This window comes from Ascaphus truei, chromosome 4 (genome assembly GCF_040206685.1).
Source record: "Ascaphus truei isolate aAscTru1 chromosome 4, aAscTru1.hap1, whole genome shotgun sequence".
Lineage (NCBI taxonomy): Eukaryota > Metazoa > Chordata > Amphibia > Anura > Ascaphidae > Ascaphus > Ascaphus truei.
The window spans coordinates 329,405,284-329,421,561 of record NC_134486.1 but is presented as its reverse complement, the minus strand read 5'-3'; the positions used below and the strand labels follow the sequence as shown (position 1 = coordinate 329,421,561).

The following is a 16,278-nucleotide window of genomic DNA, read 5'->3' as shown; positions in this document are numbered from 1 at the left end:
AAGGACCTTATTATGTGTAGGTTGTAGGAGAGAATGGGGAGGATTGAAACTGGGGAGGATTGGAAAAACAAAGTACAGGAGGGAGCCCCATTTCCGAGAAAGACGTGTTAGAACATGAAGTCCTGATGGGAAGCTGGCGGCTCACGGGAAATGGGGAGAAAGTAAGTCTTCACAGAAAGGGTGGTGGATTCATGGAATCGTCTCCCAACATCGGTGGTACAGACGAGTACAGTGAATATTAAAAAAAATGTTTGGAATAAACAAAGGCTATTCTCAACACAAAATAAAGCCAAGGCTCAACTGGGGTCCTTGGCTCTACTGCAGATAAGAAAATGGGCAGACTGTCTGGGCTTAGTGGTTCTTATCGGCTGTGAATTTCTTTGTTTCATACCTCGGTGCGCTTATTTCTCATGTTTCTGAATGTAATTTATTTTAGATCAATAAATCAAGGGCTTCATGCAAAACTACCGTGCGAAAGTAAAACCGAAGTGGGATGTGTATCCAGATTGTTCAATTTCTCCAAAACACAGAGCTCAATTATTGTCCGTTTTGAAACCAGCGACATAAGTATGAATCTTGTTTGGATTTATGTGACGCAAAGAGAGCACACAGCTGCACCTGTTATAGCACACACTTTCATACATCTCAATATTGTGCTCTGTCCTCTAACTCAAACTGAGGGGCGCAACATTTTCTGGGGGGGGGGGAAGAGTGGTGCTTAGAGGCCCCACGCTCTTCCCCACAACATTTAAATTAAACGCCGGGGGAGTGCGGTAGACCTCCTGCAGGCCTCTTACCTGCTCTCCCGTGGCCATGACAACGCAGAGTCAAATGGTAACACGTTGCCATGGCAATGTGACGTCATGGGGGGGAAGCAGGTGGGGGGAGGCGCAAAGAAAAAGGTTTGCTCACCCCTGCGTTTAATTCCTCTAACTACTCCCAAAAATGGAATTTGTCAGCGAAACAGTCTGTTTACAGCTCTGCACCTCTGTTTTCAAAGTTACAGTACAGTAGGGCGCCGCTTTATGGCGTCGGCGGCGGCAGCCTGGAACGGAACCTGCTGTATGAGCGGGACCCTACTGTACGCTGATTTAAAAAAAAAAAAAAAAAAAAAGTGTTTTACATGTGATGCTCTGCAAATCTGATTCCATGAAACGGCAAATACCACTTGTGTGCACATTCACGTCCCAGACAAGTCTGCAACCCTGCGTTTACCATTATCTCTTGGCATACGGTGCTTCCACTGCAGCCGGGGATTCTGGGTAATGACATGCAAATGAGCACACAGTGTCACGAAAATATTGGGAATTGATGCTTTAAGATGCTGTATATTTGTTTGACAGTGTCGTTCGAGCTCCAGTATTTTCACGCTAAAAAATTAAGTAATGTTCTGGAGCAGGGGTGCGCAAACTGGGGGGGCGGGATATTTTTCTAGGAGTGGCGCGGGGGTTTGCAGAGGCCCCGCGCTCTCCCCCACGGCATTAACATTAAATGCCGGGGGACTGCGTGAGGCCCCTGCAACCTATTACTTACCGAGATTCAGACGGCTGTTGATGCATCGCCATGGCAACGTGGCGTCATGAGGAGTCACATGTCCCCGTGGCAACTGAGCTAAGGGAGGCGTGAGCACCGGGGGCAGTAGGGGGGGGGGGGGCGCAGCTGCAAAAGTTTGCGCACCCCTGATCTAGAGCACTGCATATTAACCAGGGTTTCTATGAACCCTTGGGTTCTGCGCAATTTGCCGGTCATTTGAAAATTGTACCAATTACAAAAGAAATTACAATGCATCTGATCTCAGATGCGCTATTAGAGAGGGTCGAGTTTCTTACAATGCACCTGATCTCGGATGCTTTCTTAGAGAGGGTTGGGGTTCCTTACAAAACATCTGATGTCGAACACACTATTAGACAGGGTCGGGGTTCCTTACAATGCATCTGATCTCCGATGCGCTACTAGAGAGGGTTGGGGTTCCTTACAATGCATCTGATCTCCGATGCGCTACTAGAGAGGGTTGGGGTTCCTTACAATGCATCTGATCTCAGACGCGCTACTAGAGAGCGTTGGGGTTCCTTACAATGCATCTGATCTCAGACGCGCTACTAGAGAGGGTTGGGGTTCCTTACAATGCATCTGATCTCCGACGCGCTACTAGAGAGCGTTGGGGTTCCTTACAATGCATCTGATCTCCGACGCGCTATTAGAGAGGGTTGAGGTTCCACAGAATTTCACAATATAATTATAGGGTTCCTTAACCAAAAAAAGGTTGGAACCACTGCTCTAGAGGGAGTGCAATAATCTTTTTCAAGTTTATCAGTGGTAATTGTAAAGATGGTGATTTTTTATTTTTTTTATATATATAAATGTCTCAAAAAAATTATTTGACATCATTATTTCTCTTTGAATAATTAGCAAATTTCCCATCAGTGAGTATGTGATGAGGATAAAGGGAACATTAAATGCCATGTGTACCAACACATTGTACCATTAGCCCGTGGCCACAGCATTGCTGATTTTTATTAAATACAGCTGTAAAAGTTGTAGGTAAGGCTGGTTGCTAATGGTGTTTAATGCTATGTGTTGCCCTTGACAGCTGAAGAGATTATAATAGTATCTGTCTACGTACAGCATGTTCTGTGCTCCACGCCCCTGTGTCTGAAATTCTATCATGCCAGCTTTAAATACTTGCATGTTTTGCCCGGTAATAAATATTTGTTACTGTGTTACTCCAGTGATACGAGCAATATTTAATGTTTTCGCATTTTAATTCTATTGCTTTATTGGGCCAATGTTAAAGGATGGGGAGTGACCGCACTCTGACACCTGTTTAATAGCCCTTATTCCAACGCCTTGTCTGGAAGATCGGCGTGCCAGTGTTGGGCATGTTCAATACAACGGTTGATGTCGTCACTGGCGTTGGCAGAGCAGGTGGCACTGCTTGGTTAAACAATCATTGCTGAGAATATCCAGATTTTTATTCGACTGCTGCATTAGACAGAATGTATTTAAAATGAGTCAGGAGAGAAATAATTGCAATGTTTCAAGTGTTCAACCTTTCATTGCTAGAAAGGAGAGAAGATATTGCTGCAGATGTAATTGGTGAGCAATCTTCACACCGCTCATGTCAGCGAGGTAGTTTACCTTTTTTATCCTCTGGGATAACGTTTAAGGTGCATATAATTACATAGCTCTGTTTTGCAAACAGTAATATTGTCTAGTAATTTGCAAATATGTTCTTTTGAAAGAGGTTTCTCTGTGGCTCTTGAACTATTGATTTAATGATGAGGTTGTGTCTACTCACCAGCGCGATCTCTATTATTCCCTTCCAGAGCAGCCAGAAGTGCATTGAAATGCACTGGAGGCTAGTGTTGTACCAGGTCCTACATTTTCAAAAATCCGGGTAACGGGTACCCGTGGAAATTGGAACATTGTACCCGCCGGCTACCCGGTTGGCTAGGTGAAACCAATTTGTTACAAACCGTCAGCGAGGTATATATTAATATTAACAATTCTTTTGCTCATGCTATATGAATAGTGCAATATAAACATACTAAATAAAATGTAAGATTTCCCTACAGGAGCTAGTTTTGGGGTTTGATAATGAGCAGTACTCCTAAAAAGAAGTTTGTAAATGAAATGTTTGCCATGTGAATCACCTGACTTCTACACTAGTGGTTACTTGTTTTCAATCATCCTGTGTCCCTTGAACCTCGGTCTGGTTTGTGCTTTGTTGTTGTTTTCTTCTTCTCTGTCTGACTTGTAGTAGTGAGTTCAGTTTGGACATTTTTTCAAGTGTCACCTGATGTCGAGACGAAAACAGTGTGCAAATGATGTAGTTCCGTTTTATCACGAGAGAGTACAAGTACCAGAACCTTCAGAACATCAGCGTTAATGAAACATTTACGTTACAAACATTAAACTGCATTCAGTAAAATGGATAAGAGGAAATTAGATGACCCCAGTGCGGGACCGTTAGAGGACAAACATTGGAACAGTGTTTGGACAAAATCAAGTTATGGGACATAAATCATCTTAAGGCAAGTGCAATTCATTATAAAATTGGAGAAATGATAGCTGTGGACAACCAACCTTTTTCTATTGTTGAAAATGTTGGATTTATTCATCTTGTCCAGTTATTGGAGCAGCGATACAAAATACCTTCAAGAATTTTTTTTACACATAACATTATTTCAACAATATATACGATAAATGTTTGTCCTAAATTTCGGATTTGATGAACATTGACAATTCACCGAACAATTCCATCTCCTTGACATCCGACATATGGACCTATTCGGAGACTAATGAAAGTTTTTTGAGCCTTAGTGGGCATTGAATCACTGAGGAATTAAAAAAAAAAAAAATGCGTTGTTTTAAATGCCCGTCATTTTCCAGGAAGGCACGCAGGTATTGCCATTAGTAATGCATTAGGCGAGATGCTACAATTCTGGAAGTTTAAATCCTGAAAAAAAATATACACGTATTGTTTCGGGACAATGCACATAATACGAAAGTGGGATAAATATGACCGGTATGACAAATGAGTCCTGCTTCATCCATTGTCTACAATTGGTGCTCCATGATAGCATATTTTCTGAAAAACCTATTGCTGGCTTAATAGCAAAGTGCCGCAATATTGTTACTCATTTCAATCACTCTCGTAAGCTTGTACGAAACTGAGGGAAATACAAAACAAGTTTTTGCTTCCACAGCACAAGCTGGTACAAGATGTATCAACGAGGGGGAATTCTACATATCATATGTTGAAGAGGATTTTTGAACAAAGCAGGCCATCACTTTATACTCATCAGATCACAACATACCCAACTTGACTACTGAGAATTTTAAGCTGATTGAAAATTTAGTTGTACTATTGGGACAATTTTTTACCGTCAGTCGAAGCCAGTGCAGATGAAGCTCTTATTTCAATGGTGATTCCAAATGTAGCTGCTTTAGAGCGTTTTCTCAAACCAAAACCAACAACGGCACAGAAACCATGCAAACAGAACTGCTGCAATCTTTGCAAACTAGGTTTCAGAATGTGGAATTTAATAAATTGTATGCGATCACAACCGTTTTGGATCCACGTTACAAACTTACATTTTTAAAACCCAATGTACGTGTTCTGGCTAAAACTTGGATAGTAGAAGAAATGAAAATTCTGTCTCCAATATGTGCAGCTAATGCAACAAAAGATGAACAACGAGAAGCAACAGAAGATAACAATGATCACGTAAAAATTAAAGAAAGTGTGGGCTTGCTTAAGTGACATTTCATTCTAAAACGAAAGCCAACAAGATGTTCCAACCGCGCATGAGAATACGTCTTATTCGAAAGGAGAGAGGCAATTTGAATGTTTTCTTAAATGTCTTAACATCCCTCATAAAGAAAATCCTTTAACATGGTGGGAACAAAAAGGCTGCTATCTTTCCAGAGTTGACAACATTGGCAAGACGTTACCTGTCAGCACCTCCAAGCAGTGAAAGGATGTTTAGTGAGGCAGGAATCATATACGAAGAGAGGAGTAATAAACTCCTTCTGCGAAATGCTGAAAAACTATTGTTCATCTCCCACTGTTGAATTTTAATTATTAACATTGTAATTGCAGTAAAATATTAAAATTGTAAAAAGTTAAAAGCTGGTACTGGTAGTCTTAAGTTAACCCGAAGAAAAAGATGCACTGGTGAACACACCTGAAGTGCAGGGAGGATGCGCTAAAATTACACAGACTGTCACAAATCCCTGGATGACCAAGGGGGAGGGATCAAGGGATGAGGATATCTCCGGCGTGCATGAATAACAAGTGCAAAACCGGCAAACAAAGTAACTATCGATGAATTCCTTGTAGTCCAAAAAACAATATAAAAGAATAAATAATGAATAACCACTGATAATTATTGCAATCCCATAATATAGCTCAGCACTGTGTAACTCACGTGTTCCGATTGGGTATGATTATAAATGTCCAATCAACAAAGTCCAATAACAAAGATGTGTAAAGATGGTCCTCAACACGTGGTGATACAGAATCCTTGTAGATGTAGTTTACTGCTGCCCACACATGAGGATACCACTCCTCTTATAATAGCCTCGAAGGAAACAGAAAAAGAAATGGAGTGGAGGCGCAGTGACAAGTAGATTCAGCTTTATATTCACCTATGGTGACCAAAAACATATATATGCACATAGATAACACTAATAGCAAGAACTTGAACTGATATTACATATAATATGGATAAAATTGGGCTAAAATTATTAAAACAAACAGTTCATGGATTAGACTTGTGAAAGTGTGTGAAGAACAGAGGCATTGCCTGTAAGAGAGGATACTGCCCGGGTTGCGGCTGCTGGCCGTCGGTTCCTGCTCAATTCTTCCTCTCCAGGGTTTACACCGGATGGTTTCTGCTTCAAGGCTGGATCGGGCACATATGCTGCTGGGACTCACTACCTCCGTTAGCAAGCGGGGGCTGTGGGTCTCCTTGGAATGCGCCGTCAGTCCCAGATGTCTGCAGATTACCCCCTCCGGTTAGCCTTCACAGTCGCTGAGTTGCGACCCGGATCGGTGGCAGGCTAGGCAGCCTTAACAGCAGCAGGCAGCAAGATGCTCCTCTCTCGGCTTCCTCTGTGTACTAGACACAGTGCTGGCTCCTCCTACGCATTTCACCACGTGATGTGGCTTCGTCAGGGATCTTGTCACTGCGCCTCCACTCAATTTCTTTTTAAGTTAACCAGTTGTTCAAAAAGGTGTGGTGAAGTACCGACTATGAAGTCACTACCTTATAGCATGCACTCAGTGTTTCCATATGCATAATATCAAAATATGTGTTAAAATTATTAATTATAAATATTTCAAATTGTTTAAAATCCAAAAAAGTGCTACTGGTACTGTTAACCAGTCATTTACCGTCATTATGATGCATAATATGCAACATGTAAAAAAAAAAATGCTTGCGCTTAGTCTGTCTTGCAGAAATGTATTCTCTAAATGATGTACATCGGTACCACTTCTCAGTTGCCGGGTCCAGGTAATGTCCGGGTAGCTGGGAAAGCTCCTGGTACTGGGTAATTTCCGGGTACTCGGTCGGTACATCACTACTGGATGCCCATCTGGCAGTCAATACATTAATATATACTAGAGATTTAGTTTTTTTTTTTGCCAATTTGCAACCCTGTTACAAGGTTTTCAGGTGGCTCATAAAAGTAGTGTTTGTAAAGTGACTGTGCTTCTAAGCTGCTCCTTTTCGACCACCAGGCTTCTGTATAAAGTGAGGATAACTAAATAGTTGACAGTAAATGATGAAATAGTATTGGGGGAGAAACCGTTGAGTCATTCATTTGACTGATGTTCTGACCTGGAACACTGTGATTGGTTCTGTACTTGTAATGGATACTCAGAACCTGACGTACCATTCACCTCGTCATCCATAGTGGATCTCATACCAAAAGTTAGCTAGGTTGGATTTTTTTTTTTTAGTACCTATGATGATTTAATACATGTGTCTTTTAAGTCATTCAATACAACACTTTGGGAATTCTGTGGGTTAAAGAAATGCACTATTGAGACATAGGAGTCTATTCAATACAGCCATTATTGTTTCACTTACACAGCTGTTAATAACAGACAACTGCTATCAGACATCAGTTTTGCACTCACCCAAATTGTTGTTGTTCTGGAGGCCATTTGTCCCGTTGCAATTGTACTTTCTCTGTGGTCGGAAGTGCGAGACAGTAGGAGATGCACAATGGTAGAACTGTGAGTCACAAGGCAGGGGGCACATCATAGCCATAATGCTGCCGTGCCTGGCAGTATGTATTACTGAGTCATAGGAATGTATGCGCATGGGTGTCTTTTCTGTCTTAGTGTGAGTATTCAGTATAAATATTTTGGAGCGCATGTTTGTGTCAAAGTGAGTGTGTCTTCAGTATTTGAGAGTTATTGAGTGGAGTTTAGCAGTGAGTGAATATATCCATGAGTATACAAGACGGTGGGGCATGCATATGAGTGAATTAATGAGTGCTTTGGAGAGACTGTAACAAAATTATTGTAAAATAATTGTTTGAGAATAATTTTTGCAAAAGGATTTGTTGTGTGATACAACCAAGGGGGGAAGGGTGGTCTTGAAAAACAATATACATATTTAACAAACTTGAGCAAAAATCATCAATAAAAAATTAATTATAAAATAATCGTAGGAAATGTTGGCAAACCAAAGAAACGCAGGAGAAATGGAAAGGTGAATAGGAAATTAGAGTGACCATAATAACAAAGGCGAGAAAATGAATGAACACATGAACAAATTGAGGAGGGTTTCTTTTTTTGTGTACATTTGTTTTCCCACTTTATTTTCTATGCAACCCTCCCCAGATATCAGTAATCACATATCTCACACATGCAATGCTCTAAAGACAAATGTCCAACATTCTGAAATGTTTCACTCATGACGGGGGTATATTGGTTAAGAGTCAGAGAGCCACCAGTCCCAACAGATGTCTGCCACATTAACACTTCATCAGAGGTAGAAACCAGACGCTCCATGTCCCTTTAGTGCATGAGTGGCCAACTCCAGTCCTCAAGGGCCACGTACAGGTCAGGTTTTAAGGATATCCCTGCTTCAGCACAAGTGGCTCAGTCAGTGGCTGACCCACCTGTGCTTAAGCAGGGATTTCCTTAAAATCTGACCTATTGGTGGCCCTTGAGGACTGGAGTTGGCCGCTCCTGCTGTAGTCTTGCTGGCTTACTCCACATTCTTCTATGATTGCAAAGCAGTTGTACTTTTACCGATCTCATACCCAGGAGTCCAATCCCCAGGCTTGGGTTGTTGCCACCCTATAGTTGGACAACATACAGATATAATCGTAATATCTCAATGATAAACTATCAGGACACTTAAACATGCAGTGCCCTATGGTCAAAGTGGCAGATATCGTTCAGATCATTTATTATAATGTAATTTTTTGGGGAAGAAGGTATGAACTGCATTGTTGAACCCCATCAATGCTAAGGAGACACTGAATGGGTTAATTTGTACCCCTAAGAATGTCAACGGGTACAATTTTCAGTAGCAAGATACACACGCTTCCCCTACTGTAGCTTAATGGTGGTGAGTTAAAGGCTGCTAGAAAGAAAGGCAGGAAGCAAATGCTTTTAGCGTTCATTGATTAGTGCGTGCATGAGTCCCCAGAAGAACGGCGCATGAAATATTAATAATAAGGAATTCCTGTTTTGCTTTCCGAGGTGCAGACAATGTGCGTATGGCAGCAACCATGGATAACTGGAACTGAGCTTGAAATGGAAACGCCATCCTCAGAGGTAAGAAGCTGCGTTTGACTGTTTTTTTTTTTTTTTTTTTTTTTATCTTTTTTTGCTTTTAAAGGAGTAAAATCGGATGAGCATGTTATGAAGTGTGTGTAATTAATCCCCTTTAGTGCAGAACAGACTTGCAAATCATTGCTACTGTAGCTGATTGTGTAATGAAGAGGACAGGCACTAATCGCACGTCTACAGAATCCTGTATTTGCTTGTGGACATATATTATTGCTCTTGGTATTTTTATGTTCTCAAGCATACAGCCCTACAAGCCACAGAAATCATGCATTCCTCCAGTCATTTGAAAATAAAGCTAGGATACGTGATAAATGTGTATGTGAGATCATATGCTTATAGGGGTCCACATCAAAATGGATAAGAAGTAAAAGGTGACACCCTGTGCTCATTTGCATTTCACTTCCCAGAATCCGCTGCTGCAGTGGAAATACTATGCTAGCAGATAATGGTGAAAAGCAGGGTTGCAAACCTGTCTGAGACATGTGAATGTGCTCACATTGATCTTTGCAATATGTGAGATCAGTAATAGAATAAAGATTCCTAGTTATAAGCAATTGACGAGCATTGTTACAAACGTTCAGGATGCTACAGTTCCAAAAACACTTTTAACCATGTCGCATCTATGTCAGGGATGAGCAACTCCAGTCCTCAAGGACCACCAACAGCTCAGGTTTTCAGGATATCCCTGCTTCAGCACAGGTGGCTCAATAAGTAGCTCAGTCGAAAACTGAATCACCTGTGCTGAAGCAGGGATATCCTGTAACCTCATCTGGTGGCGGCCCTTGAAGACTGGAGTTGGCCACCCCTGATCTATGTGAATCTCTGTTGTTGTGCATATGAAATAATGAAGGCATTTAAGCCATTGTATGGACTTCTCACAATATTTAATTAGAAGTAGCCATCTGTATTCCATTGTGGAGAATGAATCTGCTGTTTGGCCGCTTCCTGGGGTTCCTAAACGGGTAACTTGACAATGCCTTGTGTGAAGCGTTCTGCAGTTGGCTTGGTGAAGAGGAACAGGTGTTGATTACTTAGCTGTGTCATCCATTTGTACAAGACAGGGGAGCGTCCTTGACTCTGGGGAAGCTTTTTGTTTTGTTTATATAATATTGCCATGTAATCACAGATTCGAGTCCATATCTCAGTAGCCTTCTTTTTCCACAATACAGTAGGAGCTGGGAGATAGAAGAAAGGTTGACCACACACCCTGTTGTCACCTATTGCGAGAATTTGTGATTTAATTCTTGGGACGTCCAATATGTTTGGAACATAAGATACACTGTAACAGTAAAACATTATATGGGGGCGGGGGGAGCAAAGGACACATGATATGTAACCCCCTCCCCCTCCCACCCCCCCTCATCCACTTCTCCAATATTTAATGTGACAATCCGCTTGAAGTCTACCTTGGTTTATTTCCTATGTTAGCACAGTATATTGCCCTCTGAGCTTGTCCTGCTCGTTAAATTAAAATACATGTTAAAAATCTCTAGCCTCTGAGGTTACCATGGTAACCTTTAGCCTGTACAGGTCTCTGGGAGAGAGCTCCATTTTTTCATACCACTTAATATTTCCTACGCCAGTGATGGTGTCTGATGTTACACAATCCATATTATTATTCTCATCTCCAACAAGCAAATCCTCATTCCATTTCCTTCTGCTTCCTACAAGGCCTCTTCCTCTCACATGGTTCGAATACTGCCGGTTTCGCTGTTCCGCAGTGTTTTTGTTACTGATCCTACTCTCCTCAGTTCTCTTTGTTTTTTTTGTTTTTCTTTCTCTCTCTAAAAAAATTCTTCATTTTTTTTTTTACAATACAAAAAACAACCCTTTCCTTCAAAATAAATGTAAAAAAGTTTGTTAAATAACAATTTTAAAAATATATATAATTAATCATGTTTATAAAAGTGTGTTTCTTTTTTTTATGGTAGATTAATCGGGTTTTGTTACTTCAAAAATTTGTTTTTAATTGCTTTTGTTCCTTCAAAGATTTCCAATGATATATTAATTGCATTAATCAATCATAGTCCTATTTAGTAACTAATACTAGTTGCTTATTGCATAGCTACTGTAGTACTAGTTGATTAGGTTGAAAGAAGAAAAAACTCCAGCAAGTTCAACTTATGTTAAATGTAGGTGATGATTTAAGTTACATAGTTCCAAAATAGATAAGGTTGAAAAAAGACATATGTCCATTGAGTTCAACCTATGTTTAATTTAGACTGCAGACACTTATCCTACATTTATAATTACAGTATTTTGATATCTCATAAGGGGGTAAAAAAAAACAGGAAAAGGGTAAAACAAATGTACCTGCTGTTGATTGGTTGTGTTCAAATAATGAATATATACTGTAGGCATGTTACTGCGTGCAGTTTTTTGTTTTTTTTACTTGTTGGTGCATTTTCAGTCTTGTCCAATGATCGAAGCAGTATCAAATTCATCGCGGCTACCACCACTTTACAAATCAATTTCTAAATCAGTCTTTTGTCACCATCAATATCCTCATCAGAATCCGCATGCACAAGAAGTGATATTTGCATAGATGAAACGACATCAAGTCCACCTGTCTCCTCAGTGATGTCCCTGTGACTCCCTCTTCTTCACCTGACTCAACAGTTCTTCAGGGTCTTGTACGATCCATCCCAGTGCTTGTTCGGCATTCATGAATGTTGAGTGTGACAAGAATGCTAAGCCTTAGTGGCAGTAGTAACAGCAGCTGGCAGTGGTGGTACTGGCTTTTCCCTAGAACGAACTTTCATTTACTTTCTCAATCTGCTTCTCAACATTCTCAATTTCAGTAGTACCAGCCCATGGCTGACTTGAACTTCCAGTTCCCAGTTTCAATCTCTTTAAAACTGGTGGTACATTGTCTAGACGTCCTTCAGCTGATTAATTGCTGTGAGTAGTAAGTAGCACCACTTATCTGGTATAACTTTATTATCATCATCACCACCACCACAACAACCACGATCAAAACTATGCCCCACCCCCTCCTACCCCCCCATTCAGCCCTTGCATGTCTACTTTCCAAGTGTTTCATATAACCACTAAACCTGGTATTAGACATGTTGTTAACTTGTTATATATGCTGGGCTTGCTAGCCATGTCTCGGACAGATTCAGATGATCTGCTTCTACAGCTACAGCCTGTCAGCACAGTTCTCCCCTCCCAGTTGCCCACCACTGCCACCAGCCACTTCCCTAGTTAGTATCAGATGAAGTTTATATGCTACTAGTGATATATATTAAAGCAAATGACCTATGTACATGACACAACCCGTCAATAAATTAACACAGACGGTGTAAAGTAGTAATTAAATTAACACAACACAACTTGTTCTATTTCTTCTAATTATATTACTGCTAGTGATACAGTTAGTAGTTATACACTTCTGAGATATTAACGAGGGGCGTGTGTGGACAGTGGTATATTTATAATAGTAACACCCGTTATTTAACAGTATTAACAAACTTTAGCACTACAGTAGTTACTAGTAAACTGTGGTGTATATACAGAAAATAAATCTCCTTTCTCAGTCTCTATCTATATAGCCTAGTAATAGATGTATCTATCAAGCATAGTTCGTGTGTGTGTTACGCAGCGGGAGGTGAATAATAGTGTTCCTCCTAACTTCCTGGGTGTGCTGCTGCTTTTGGCACTGGTGGCTGGCCTGGCACACTGGGTGCAACAATTTCATATTTAAAAATGAAACCCTCCTTGAACTGAATTGGCTGTATTGTTACTAGGTTGTTATTATTATTCAAAAAGTGCTTCCCGTAGTTGTCTCAAACACTTTTGGAGGGGGAAGGGGCGGATGATTAATCTGTTGGTTTCATGCAGTTACCTGCTGTTTACCTGGGCAGGCTAATAATACCAAGCACCCCTTCCTTTTGCTGCTCCTGCTATGAACCACATACCTTATTTCTTCCTTGATTTCTCCACTTCCGTTCTGGAACTGCAGCTATCTCAGCTTCTTCCACTGCTGTGTTTGCTCATTAAACCTCAGTATCTACTTTCAAGAACCGTGTTCTCTCCTCCAGCAGAGCGTTCATCACTGCTCGTTCTGAAAAGGGGCTTACATTTCAACGTGTCTCTGCTGTTATTAGTCTAAATATAAAGTGCATATGTGTTTTAAATATGGTGCCTGCTGGCATGTGCTTCCCTACATTCAATCTCCGTATTGCTACTTATTATTGGTGTTCTGACCGCTGCTAAACCTGTGGCTTTAAGTGAAATGCCTATCAAAATGTTTTTATTGAAATTAATATAAATTAATTCGGATCTGACCAAGAAGGTGCAGGAATAGCGCCGGTTGAGAATAGAGATGGGTGAACCTTTCCACTGACCTTCGAATTTGTGGCGACTGTGGCGTTTCTTTGTAGTCACAGAGGGTAGCGGCTTGGTTTTAAAAAGTGACATTTGCTTACCTTCGTTTGAGTGTATACAATGAGAGACCGGGAAGCCTATTTTACTAGAGCCCCAAGTTACAGTATGTGTCTATGTATCTATGTATGAATTCTGTGTGTGATTTTAACTGCGCAATACAACTTTTTTATCGGTATTACTCTGTTATGATCCTTATTTTAGGAGTTGTCTACTTAATCTTGATCCATAAAGACCATTTTTTCGTATATCCTCCACTCTGACACATCAAGTAGAGTATGTTACGTGTGTGTCTGATCAGTACACTTCATTTTATTTAACTTGCAGTAAAAACATCTGCACATTGTTGTTCCTTCTCTCTTTTTTGTGCTTAGGTCCTTTTTTTAGAACATTTCAACTGTAGGGATCAATTGTGGGGCCCTTGGACTTTTAGCAGCATTGAGATAAGGATAGGTGTGTGTGTGTGTGTGTGTGTGTGTGTGTGTGTGTGTGTGTGTGTGTGTGTGTGTGTGTGTGTGTGTGTGTGTGTGTGTGTGTGTGTGTGTGTGTGTGTGTGTACTCAAATCCACCTTCAAACAACACATGGAGAGACACCTGTGCACTCAAAGAAGCACACCTGGGATATATTGGAATCATTTAAATATGCTTTGCTTATCCTATTCGCATATATCCCAGGTGTGCTTCTTTTTGTGTACAGGGGTCTCCCCATATGTTTGAGGGGGTATATATAGCACTTGGTAATTTAGTAAAATAATATTCTTTTTCCCCCTCTTCTCTCCTCTCCTTCCCAACAGTGTAGAATCTGACTGATTTAGGTTGCTACATGTACTGTACTGAGGCAGGAACTCAATTTGAGGAAGGGGTCATCATACAGTGTCATAGTCACTTTAATGAGATGTCTGTTACTCTAACGCAGTGTTTTTCAACATGGTTTCCTGCACTTGTCCGGTCATTTGAAAACTGTACCAAATACAGAAAAATGTACAATGCACCTGATCTCCGACACACTATTAGAGAGGGTTAGGGTTCCTTACATTGCATCTGATCTCAGACGTTTATTAGAGAGGGTTGGGGTTCCTTACAGTGCATCTGATCTTAGACGTGTTATTAGAGAGGGTTGGGGTTCCTTACAATGCTGTAGTTCCGATTGCACTGTGGTATAAACGCTCTAATGCCGGATCCACATCATATATTTCATAATGATCATTCACATAACTCCATAGCACTGGTACCGGGGGTTTCCATAATAATATCCAGTATTGTAGTGGTATACAGTCCTCAAGGGGACCAATGATCCCAGAAGGGGCAGATCAATGAGAGATAACCCACTACTCCACCCCTTATTGGGATGATCCCTGGACCTCCATAAGCCACACAGATAGTACAATGTTATATAAGGATTTCTACTCGCATCTCTGGAGTGTCCCCCTCCTGTGCTAATCCTGAGGCGTGCTGCCACTAGTAGAATGTCCAGGGCAATATCCAAGAGAATGTAGTGCACCGCCAAAGAGAGTGGGTCAAAAAATGTTGGTAAAAAATATTGTCTTTATTCGTCCATAATACAAGTACTCCTTGATAAAGTGCTACACGCACGAAACATGTAGGAGGTTTTTACACTTCTGTGTATTATGGACGAATAAAGACACTATTTTTTACCAACATTTTTTGACCCGGTGCGCTACATTCTCTTGGATATTGCCCCGGTTGCTTACAATGCAAGTGATCTCAGACGCGCTATTAGAGAGGGTTAGGGTTCCGCAGTATTTCACAATATAATTATAGTGTTCCTTAATCAAAAAAAGGTTGGAAACCACTGCTCTAACGACACTTGTTCAGCTCGGGCCATGTTGGTTGGAAGGGGGTTGTATGGGACTTGTGAAGTCTGACAATCATGCACAGTGGATCACAAAACTGTCTTAGGGGCTGCATTGTGCTATCATTGATGTCACCCAAAAGCATTTAGGTTAACAATTTAAGTGTTTGTGGGCAGCACAGGATAGTAAAACTTGGAGTTGAAACCAGTTGGTGCCAACACGTGACATCATTTTTGTGGCAAAAGTGGTGCAATAAAGTCTCTTTCTCCCAATGCATTTGGCATGAAGCTGTAGTTTTTCTTTTAAGGTGTGATTAGAATGTTTGTACGTTTCAGCCACACAAGCATATTTGGCAGATTTGCTTGGGACATTTCCATGTTTTGTGCCTAGTCCTGTGTCTTCAGACGGAACACGGCAAGATAGAATTTTTGAGGAAGGAGTCTGTGCACCTTCTGCAGTCTTATGGATAGTTCCATTCCCAATAGCTCAGCATCCAATCTCTGTTTTCCTGTTATTGTGATGTCACAACATGTGACCCAGATATTCGAATGTTGGAATGTCATTCACCCGTCATTCTAATGTCAGAATTATCGGTTAACGAGATATTGGCAGGAAAAAGCTATGTAAAAAGACAAAATAGTGCTCTCGTAACAAAGAACAAGACGTTTTTTGTCATATTTTAACTGTATATGAATTACATGATATTCAAATAAGCCATTGACTCCTAGTGTTGTAAGTGTATGTAAAAATAAATAT

At 40.8% G+C, this 16,278-nt stretch overlaps 1 protein-coding gene across 6 annotated transcripts in view; it reads left to right on the top strand.

Moving 5' to 3' along the window:
- The window catches only part of FAM135A (family with sequence similarity 135 member A), a 170,566-nt gene that overhangs the window by 13,736 nt on the left and 140,552 nt on the right, over positions 1 to 16,278 (top strand). For 5 of the 6 annotated variants that reach the window (XM_075598073.1, XM_075598075.1, XM_075598074.1 and 2 more), the window contains exon 2: positions 9,233 to 9,307. The gene's annotated coding sequence lies outside the window, so the exon portion shown is untranslated. The remainder of the gene's footprint in view (positions 1 to 9,232; positions 9,308 to 16,278) is intronic. The other variant, XM_075598072.1, reaches the window with a different exon arrangement.